The 10447-nt window shown below is 46.9% G+C and overlaps 1 long non-coding RNA gene across 1 annotated transcript; it reads right to left on the bottom strand.

Annotated features, from left to right (window-relative positions):
- Positions 1-2985: 2985 nt before the first annotated feature.
- On the bottom strand, positions 2986-8784 carry LOC308584977. Its single transcript, XR_014007059.1, has 3 exons — positions 8689-8784; positions 5606-5683; positions 2986-3127 (listed from the first exon to the last, which is right to left on the bottom strand). It is a non-coding gene; the product is annotated as an uncharacterized lncRNA (long non-coding RNA).
- Between the last annotated feature and the right edge of the window lie 1663 nt (positions 8785-10447).

The following is a 10447-nucleotide window of genomic DNA, read 5'->3' as shown; positions in this document are numbered from 1 at the left end:
ATTGTGACGCATAGAGGAGCGTTCAGGGTAAAGCGGCTGCAATTCGGGGTCAGCGTGGCACCAGGCATATTCCAGAATCTAATGGACTCTCTCCTTAAAGGAATTCCTGGCGTCACCCCCTTCTTCGATGATGTGTTGATTGCCGGGCCCACACCAGAGGAGTTTGAGGACCGCCTCCGCACCGTTCTGCACCGTTTCCAGACGGCGGGTCTCAAGGTGAAGCGGGAAAAATGTCTACTAGGAGTGCCTCAGGTGGACTTTCTGGGATTTATGGTGGACGCAGAAGGGGTCCACCCAACTGGGGACAAGGTACGGGCCATTTGTGATGCCCCAGCGCCCAAGAGCAAGACTGAACTTCAGGCCTTCTTGGGACTATTGAACTTTTACCATTCCTTCCTTCCCCACAAGGCGGCGGTAGCGGAGCCCCTACACAGACTCCTGGACAAGCGGGCCCCTTGGGGGTGGGGCCAGCGCCAGGAGGCCGCATTCCAGGCAGTCAAGGACTTGCTTGTCTCAAACTCTGTCTTGGCACACTTCGACGAGAGGCTGCCGGTGGTGCTAGCATGCGACGCCTCACCCTATGGCATTGGCGCTGTCCTGGGGCACCAACTCCCAGATGGAAGAGAGGTACCGGTGGCGTACTTTTCCCAGACACTCAACGCAACCAAGCGGAACTACTCGCAAATCGACAAGGAGGGTCTGGTAATTGTGAAGGGAGTAAAAAAATTCCATGATTTCTTGTATGGGCGGCCCTTCACCGTGGTGACTGACCACAAGCCGTTGCTTGCCTTGTTTGCCCCCGAAAAGCAGACCCCCCAAGTGCTGTCTCCTCGCGTCCTCAGGTGGTCAATTTTCCTTGCCAGCTACCAGTATGCACTGATTCACCGACCTGGGAAGGCGATGGGCCATGCGGACGCCCTCAGCAGGCTACCACTACCGGAAACAGGCCACGACCCAGCACCTGCACAAGAGGTTATGAGCCTGGAGCTACTTCCCGACCGCCCCATTCAGGCACAAGAAGTTGCACACCATTCCAAGAAAGATAGGGTCATCTCCCGGGTCCTGTACTGGGTGTGGAGGGGATGGCCCAGCAGCAGTCCAGGGCCAGAATTCGCCGGCTACACAACCCGCAAACATGAACTGTCGGCCCACAAGGGGTGCCTGTTATGGGGAAGCAGAGTCGTTGTTCCCCAGCCCCTCCGCAAAAGGGTCCTCACAGCCCTACACGAGACACATCCAGGGGTAGTAAGAATGAAGGCCCTTGCCAGGAGTTATGTGTGGTGGCCGGGGATCGATTGAGAGATAGAGGCCTGGGTCAAACACTGCCAGGCCTGCCAAGAATCCCGCCCAGATCCCCCAAGGGCCCCAGTCCAATCCTGGGAGTCCGTCCGAGCACCATGGTCACGCCTGCATGTGGATTTCGCTGGCCCCTTTCAGGGGAAAACATTCTTCGTAGTGGTGGACTCCTACACCAAATGGCTGGAAGTCGCACTGGTACCGTCCACTTCCACGTCCGCAGCCATCCGGGTACTACGCAGGCTGTTTGCAACCCACGGGCTCCCTGACACTCTCGTCTCATTTACGTCAGGAGAATTCCAAACCTTCACAGCACAGAACGCCATCCGCCACATCCGTTCGGCGCCGTTCCACCCTGCCACCAATGGCCAAGCAGAACGCATGGTGCGGACCACCAAGGACACCCTTCGCCGCATGACGCAAGGGGACTGGGAGTACTGCCTTGCCGCATTCCTTCTAGCACAGCACAGCACCCCCAGCTCAACAACTGGCCGGAGCCCCGCTGAACTACTAATGGGTCGGCGCCTTGCAATCAGATTGGACCGCCTTCACCCCGATAGAGCTCAGGATGAGGTAGTGGTGGGGGAAGGCAGGAACCCCTGGACCTTCGAGGCCCAGGACCCAGTGTACGCAAAGAATTTTGGGGCAGGCCCAGCATGGGTACCCGCCACAGTCACCAGGTTCACTGGGCCAGTGTCGTACGAGGTGCTAACGGATGGGGGGCAATGCTGGCGCCGCCACTGCGACCAGATACGGCGACGATTCCCGGGAGAAACCCAGGAAGAGGACAGGTCAGAAGAGACCCAAGGGAACAGCGGGGCAGTGAGGCCCATAGGGCAGGAGGGGCCAGCAGGAGAGGCAGAATCAGTAAATACAGAGAGGACCCGTGAGGCCGAAAGGACACCGGAACCAGAACCACGACTGAGCGAGCCGGTTGCACCAGACCAAACAGCCCCATCACAGCCAGCATCCTTGGAACACGAGCCAGAACCTGGAGCCCGGACCAGGGAACACCCCAGGCCGCAACGTACACGTAGGCCACCGGCGTACCTCGAGGACTATGAATGCGACCTCCCGGGCAGGACTGGAACTTAGAGGGGAGGGGTGTTATGTACTGAGTTGAATAGGATCCAAACTGAAGCAGTCTGATTAGTCCTAGAACAATGCAGCAGTATGATTGGTTGGCAGGAACCACCCAATCCAGCTCCAGATAGAAGTGAATCCACAACCTGATTGGCTTACAGTAGAATTCCGGAATTAGCCAATCATGTGCAGCCCATTGTGTAAATAATGTATATAAAGCAGATACTGTGAGGGGACTTTCATTCATTCCTCCTCACCACTATGAGCTGAATAAAGAGCATGAAATCACTTTGCGACTCTGAGTATATTTCAACACCCCTTCTCTTGTCACAGTTTCTTGCGTCAAAGCTGACGGTAGGAAAGGCATTTACAGATTCCCCTCTGGCTCTCCTCGTACCACTGGACTGCCAGCAGGTATCGCATGGTTCTGTGTCTTATTCTCCACCTCCCCTTTCGCCATCCTTCATGCAAAGCAGCTGCAATGCAGCCTGCTTACCAGCAGCTATTAACACCAGTTGCTATTTCTGTTTCTCATCTAACAGCTTCTTTTAGTCAAACAGGTCTCAGAATGATCACACAGAAGGAATCCTGCAGCTTGCCAAATAGTGTTTCTGGCAGAAGAGACCAACTCTTTAATATACATCATGCTTCTGAAGCTTCTCACGTTGCCTCATCAAATTTTCGGTTGCCTGGCAGCCAAGATTTGCAAAAGAAGTTCAGTAGCCGTTGAACTGGGTACCATGAGAGCCTAGGGAAGATGTCAAGCAGTTTGTTTTATTTGTATTGGTATCTGAATGTGAATACTTTTCTATATTTCGAAAAGTCCATACGTATTTTGTGTTAACAAATTCTATCTGCCATCCATTCGTTCCATATGTAAACTTGTTGTCTTTCAAAAAATGGATTGGCCCAAAAAACACTGAGGGGCTTGATTCTATTATATAAGCTGGCCCCACATACCATGGTTTTCCTGAAGCTTTAGAAATGATACAATAAACCTATTACTGAGGGGGAGGCTCACCTTTTAAAAACTAAAACTGGGAAGTCTGATTTGTGCATATACTGCTATGTAATTATAATTGTAATTATATTGTTTACCAGCAATAACAGGGGCATTTGCCCTAAATTAATTAATCCATAAGTAGACAAAGAATAAACATCAGAATAAAAAATTATCAACTTTTCATTAAAAAGTTATATTCAAAACCATTCAAGTCAGATAACACATTTATAGTCAGTTTCCCTTGAGTGCAGATGGAACTTTAAGTGGCTTATAGTCTTTGCTGGGTTGATCGAGACCTCGTCGAAACGTCGCCTAGACACCCCAACTCTTACACGGGAAGACACCCGAAGACACCAAAACCTGCATTCCTGTACCCGTGAAAATCTACGAAAGCATATATATATATATATATATATGATTATGAAATGCAGGTCTTATTTTAAAGATGTGCGTAAGTTGGTTGGTTTGGTTGTTATGCACTGCTTTGCAAAGAATGTTTTCTTAAAAAGTGGTTTGTACGTTTACTAAACTTGAAGACAGATGGTTCTGTGGTTTGGTCAGGTCCTTAGTCTGGCATCTTCACCGGCTCCTCCTGGTCATCTCTTAGCAATCACATTTCACAACAAGGCTCCTATTTGAAAGGGCAGATCGACACTCATGGTTTTAAACATTAAGTAACGGTTGTCACCTAGACAGCATCTTAAAAAGCAAAAAGAAAAAGAAAAGAAAAAAGAAAAGGCAGAAACATCACCTTACCAACAAAGGTCCGTATAGTTAAAGCCATGGTTTTTTCCGGTAGTGATGTATGGAAGTGAGAGCTGGACCATAAAGAAGGCTGATTGTCGAAGAATTGATGCTTTTGAATTATGGTGCTGGAGGAGACTCTTGAGAGTCCCATGGACTGCAAGAAGATCAAATGCATCCATTCTTAAGGAAATTAGCCCTGAGTGCTCACTGGAAGGACAGATCGTGAAGCTGAGGCTCCAATACTTTGGCCACCTCATGAGAAGAGAAGACTCCCTGGAAAAGACACTGATGTTGGGAAAGATTGAGGGCACAAGGAGAAGGGGACGACAGAGGACGAGATGGTTGGACAGTGTTCTCGAAGAGACCAGCATGAGTTTGGCCAAACTGCGGGAGGCAGTGGAAGACAGGAGTGCCTGGCGTGCTCTAGTCCATGGGGTCACAAAGAGTTGGACACGACTAAACAACTAAACAACAACAACGGTTTTCACAACGTAGATCATAGAATCATAGAATCATAGAGTTGGAAGAGACCACAAGGGCCATCGAGTCCAACCCCCTGCCAAGCAGGAAACACCATCAGAGCACTCCTGACATATGGTTGTCAAGCCTCTGCTTAAAGACCTCCAAAGAAGGAGACTCCACCACACTCCTTGGCAGCAAATTCCACTGTCGAACAGCTCTTACTGTCAGGAAGTTCTTCCTAATGTTTAGGTGGAATCTTTCTCCCTCCTCTATGTGACATCCTTTTATATATTTGAACATGGCTATCATATCACCCCTTAACCTCCTCTTCTCCAGGCTAAACATGCCCAGCTCCCTTAGCCGTTCCTCATAAGACATCGTTTCCAGGCCTTTGACCATTTTGGTTGCCCTCCTCTGGACACGTTCCAGTTTGTCAGTGTCCTTCTTGAATTGTGGTGCCCAGAACTGGACACAGTACTCCAGGTGAGGTCTGACCAGAGCAGAATACAGTGGCACTATTACTTTCCTTGATCTAGATGCTATACTCCTATTGATGCAGCCCAGAATTGCATTGGCTTTTTTAGCTGCCGCGTCACACTGTTGGCTCATGTCAAGTTTGTCGTCAACCAAGACTCCTAGATCCTTTTCACATGTACTGCTCTCAAGTCAGGTGTCCCCCATCTTGTATTTGTGCCTCTCATTTTTTTTGCCCAAGTGCAATACTTTACATTTCTCCCTGTTAAAATTCATCTTGTTTGTTTTGGCCCAGTTCTCTAATCGGTCAAGGTCGTTTTGAAGTGTGATCCTGTCCTCTGGGGTGTTAGCCACCCCTCCCAGTTTGGTGTCATCTGCAAATTTGATCAGGATGCCCTTGAGTCCATCATCCAAGTCGTTGATAAAGATGTTGAATAAGACCAGGCCCAAGACAGAACCCTGTGGCACCCCACTAGTCACTCTTCTCCAGGATGAAGAGGAACCATTGATGAGCACCCTTTGGGTTACATGACATCTTACTTTTAACCTTCGTAATGCATTATTAAAATATGACACCAGAGGGCCCTGCAGAGCAACCAGCAACCGTCAGCAGGGAAACTGTTTTGATGGAGAAAACAAAGAAACAGTTTTAATTTACAAGTAGGCCCTGTGATATTTTAGAAAAACATATCTAATATCATTCTAATAAGGTTAAACAGGTCCGTGTAGGTCCAGCACAAGGCAGAAAGAGAAGCAATTAGCAGAGGCCTGCCGGTGGAGCCAGGCCTGCCTTCTTCTTTGCTGCTGCACCCTTGAGCTGGACCGGCCCACACATGAGGCAAGGTGAGGCAACTGCCTCAGATGGCAGGATCCACAGGGACCGCAGGTCCTGATGCAGCAGATCTTTATTCCACCTTTGCTCCTGATGTTGGCCTTTACCAAGCCCTTCTTCCCTGGCAGGCGGAGAGCAGCATTTGGTGGTTTGCCTCAGGTGCCAAAATATATTGGGCCTGCCCTGCACTTGAGGATGAGGCCAGCCCAGAAGTGAGGAGCAGCTAGGTGAGTCAGAGGGTAGCAGATCAGGAAGAGGGACTCACCTGCTGCCGCCTGAAGTGGTACAGTCAGGAATTCCTCAGACAACGGCTTCATTCTGCTGTGTAATGCATAGGACGGCTAACAGCTTCCCTCACTGAAGGACTTTAAGGATATGCTAGCATCAATTTGCATGGAGGAATGGGTAGGGCTTGAAGGAGATATGGCAGGTGTGTACTGAAATGAAACCAAACATTATTTCTCTGCATTGTAAAGCTGTATATTGAGGAGTGAAATCAAACCAGCTGATTGTGTTTCCTAAGACCAAACTAATACCTTTCTTCTGGGCCAGCCCTACGATGAGGCAGAGGGAGGCAGCTGCCTCAGGTGACAGGTGCTGAGGTGCAGGGAGGGACAGTGCCATGTGAGTGCCATGTTGTCTGGCCTGTACCCCTTGCATTAGCCTGCTGTCCTCTGGATGCAGTCCTTTTACCAGTATTGAAGATTAAACTACCAGTCAAATTGGCTTCTGTCTGTGCCTTAGGAGAAGGCACCATCTTGAGCTTTGCCCAAGGCAGCAGATTGTCCTGAGCTGCCTCTGCTCTGTGTTTGGGGTGTTTTGTTCTGGGCCAAGTAACATTTTCTGGGGAGTATCATTTTATCTTTCTTTACTGCTGTTTTATCTTCAGTTGCTTGTTATCAGGTGAAACTCTTGATAAATCTAAAACAATTTATTTCAGCACCTACACAAGCACACACTCAACTTTAGAGATACGGAACATGGAGCCGTCCATTTACAAATGGACTGCTGGATGCTGACGCCGCTGTTTCCATGGCAACCTGTCAGACTGGGCAAGGCTGTGAAGATGCATTCATAAGCATCAAATAGCAACAGGGTGTTCTTTCAGATCTAATATATATGTCGTATCAATTTGAAATGCAGCTCCTCATTTTTATCTCTCTCTCTTTGATTTTCCATGCACACTATACGTTCAAAATACATCCCCCCCAAGAACCATGCAAACTGTAGGTTGTTAATAGTGCTGGGAATTGTAGCACCATGGGGGTAAACTACGGTTCCCCTGGTTTTTTGGGTGTATACTTTAAGAGTATGGTGTATACACCAGCATGAGATTTTCTGTAACACCCTGTCCATCCATCACTTTACTTTGTATGCCTTAGAAGAAGCTTACTATAAATTATGCTTCAGTTAACCTTTAGTTTCAACTTTGCATTTTGACTCCTGATCAAGGGCTAAAATTGATGTAGGCGAAAACTCATTGGACTTGTTTGCTACTAAAATTCTATACTGCATACAGGTATTGAGATTTTCCTCCCTCCTTTTTTTGGTCTATTTTGGATGCTGACGGTTTGGATGCTGACTGTTGTATGAAATTTGCCACATAGAACCTTATTAAGGCAGGATATAGTTTGGCCACATATGTGCCAAGTGTGTTTTGGTTTTTCAGTTTAATGCTGGCCTCCACGTGGCGTGATGTGTCCAAATGTGTGTCTATGTTTTCTAAGCTGGCTGAAGTAAATCTCCACTGAAATACTGTTACAGTTTTACAGGAAGAGGGATGACATTTGTATGTGCAAGCTGGACAACTGCCAGTTTGTGAAATCAAAGAGCAGCTTTGCACAATATTCATGCAATTGAGAGCTCTGGGTATAGATTTAGCACTTGCCCAGAAATTAACATTTGGGGCAGAATCCACTGTTTATCCTCAGGGCACTGCTTGTTTTAAAACATTAAGCATGTAAGAGACTTTTGACAAAATGATACAGTGATATATTCCAGTGTGAGAACATGCAGACTTTCAAGTTTCCACACTACAAAACTGACTCATGGCCCAGGTTTTATTTAGATTAAAGTTCTAAATAGGGTAGCTGTCAAGTTTCGAACAGCTTGGCAAATCCAAGTATAAACAGGGCCTTGAACAAAAGCAGGCTCGGCAGGTTCCGGTCATCTTTGCTCCAGATTAAGACCCAAACTACATTTTATGCAGAAACGTGTCTCACTGTAATAGCCTAACAGGCTTTGTAAATCAAGGAGAGCTACTTGTTTTTTTGGATGGTCAAGGTCAGAGCAACAGCATGCCCACCACTGGCTTGGTGACTTTCCCCATGCTTCAAAATTTTGAAACAAATACAAATTTTATTACTAAACCCCCTCAATACTACTATAACTCAGGGGAATGGGTGGCGCTGTGGTCTAAACCATTGAGCCTCTTGGGCTTGCCGATCGGAAGGTTGGCCATTCAAATCCATGCGACGGGGTGAGTTTCCGTTGCTCTGTCCCAGCTTCTGCTAATCTAATCATCATTATCATCATCATCATCTAGCAGTTCGAAAGCATGCCAGTGCAAGTAGATAAAAAGGTACAGTTGTGGTGGGAAGGTTAAATGGTGTTTCCGTGTCCTGTGGCTTCCGCCATAGTTGTCTTTGACTGGACTTAACCGTCCAGAGGTCCTTTACCCTCACCTTTCTACTATAACCAACCAAATGATTAAAATGTCATAATCAAGCAGCACAATAAAAACATATCAGAGCCTCTGACTATAGCCTTAGTATATGGCATCTTGACATACATGACAAGATGCTGGCAGATGTGTCTCTCCTTTCTCATAGGCCGATTCTGAAAGTAATCATGTCTCCCATAGCTCCAGTACTGGTGCATGGCTGCCGTCTCCATGGCGACCGCTTGCTCTGTAGAAAGCGCTGAACATGAATTCTCTTGCAATGTCCTGTAGCAGTTCTGCCTTTTGCAGAAAACCATGTGGTTTCAAATAAAGAGAACGAAATGTATATATATATATTTCTTTGCATATCGCTTCTCTCTTTCCACCAGCTCATTTTATCAGGCCCCAAATTTTCAGTTCACTGTCTCTCTTGACAAGCATTTTTTTTACCGCTCCCACCTCCCTACCTCTCTACACCCAGTGTGTTTCTTCTAGAAAAAAAGGTGCAACATGAAGTTGTTACAGTAAGTGCTGCACTTTTAACCAATATGTTTCTTCTAGGGGGAAAAAAGATGCTGGTAACTGTTTATCCTTAAGAAAAAAGCACTGCTTACATACCTTTGTGGACCCCCAGGACGATGGCAAGATGAGTTTCTGATGTTTCCATTTTAGATCGGGATGTAATGTTACTCGTTGGGTGTGTCTTTCATTTGGCCTTTGTGCAGGGTGCTGGGGTGGCTGCCTGGGTTGGCAGGTTTTCAGGGCCCTTGAAGGAGGGGAGGGCTCAGCTCCCGTCACACGTGCAGCTCTTTGCTGTGGTAGAACCTTCCAGGAAGTGCAGGCGCTGCAACTTACTAAAAGAACTTTACCATTTATTTATTAGCTTTGTGCTGCATTTGAACAATACTTCTTTTTTTTTAAAAAAAATACCTTAACCATCTGTAACTATTTATTTATGCTACATTTACCACAGAAGGGGTTCCCGAGGGCCATGTAGTCCACCCCCTGCAATGCAGGAATCTCAGCTAAAGCTTCCATGACTGATGGTCATCCAACCTCTGCTTAAAAACCTCCAAGGAAGGTGAGTACACAATCTCCCGAGGGAGTCTGTTATGCAATAGTATGCTAAGCAGCAGTTGTCCAGAGCACCAAAACACAGTAAGCCATTTTCTCAAAAACACAAATAGCCACCACAGGTCCTTGGTCCCATGTTGCTCCTGGAAGTCAGACAGCCTTATTATTAATTATTAAGTCTCCAAGTATTGTTGCATGTACTCGTGAAACATAGAATTGTTGCATTGGAAGGGACCCCGAAGGTCATCCAGTCCAACCCCCTGCAATACAGGAATCTTTTGCCCAACATGGGGCTTGAACCCAGTACACTGAGATGAAGATGTGTTGTAAAAATTAGTCTTGCAGCCTCCCTTGGGGACAGACTCATGAATCAACAAACAAATGCATCTAGCCTGGCTCTTAAAAACGCAGCAGCTTATCTGTGTTGCAACCTTTGTTTAAAAAAATAAAAAAATGAAATGCTACTTTATTCAGTTGAAGTGGATTCTACTGGCAAATGCATGTGGTACAACAATAAATCTGTTAAGTCTTTGAGCCACAAACTATTCTGGCCTCCCTTTGTCTCTTTTCTGTTGCTGGGCAAATAATGGGCTGTGCCATAACTGCTCCTCTTCAGTGGGCCTTTCCAATATTTCCACAGAAGTACTGGTTAGCATCTGGAGTCCTTTGGGATCATCTCTTTCTGAAGCTCTTTTCAGGCCTTCGTCTTATCAGTATTTAAAGAAAGGGACTGAAGAGGAATGAACTACAGAGCTAGCAGCTGTTTTAAAATACTCCTCTGAAGTTAGCAGATTTAGTTTTCAATTAGCAATAA

Source organism: Podarcis bocagei (genome assembly GCF_964188305.1).
Source record: "Podarcis bocagei genome assembly, chromosome: 1".
Classification (NCBI taxonomy): Eukaryota; Metazoa; Chordata; class Lepidosauria; order Squamata; family Lacertidae; genus Podarcis; species Podarcis bocagei.
The sequence above is the reverse complement of the archived record's forward strand: the minus strand, read 5'-3'. Positions and strand labels throughout refer to the sequence as shown.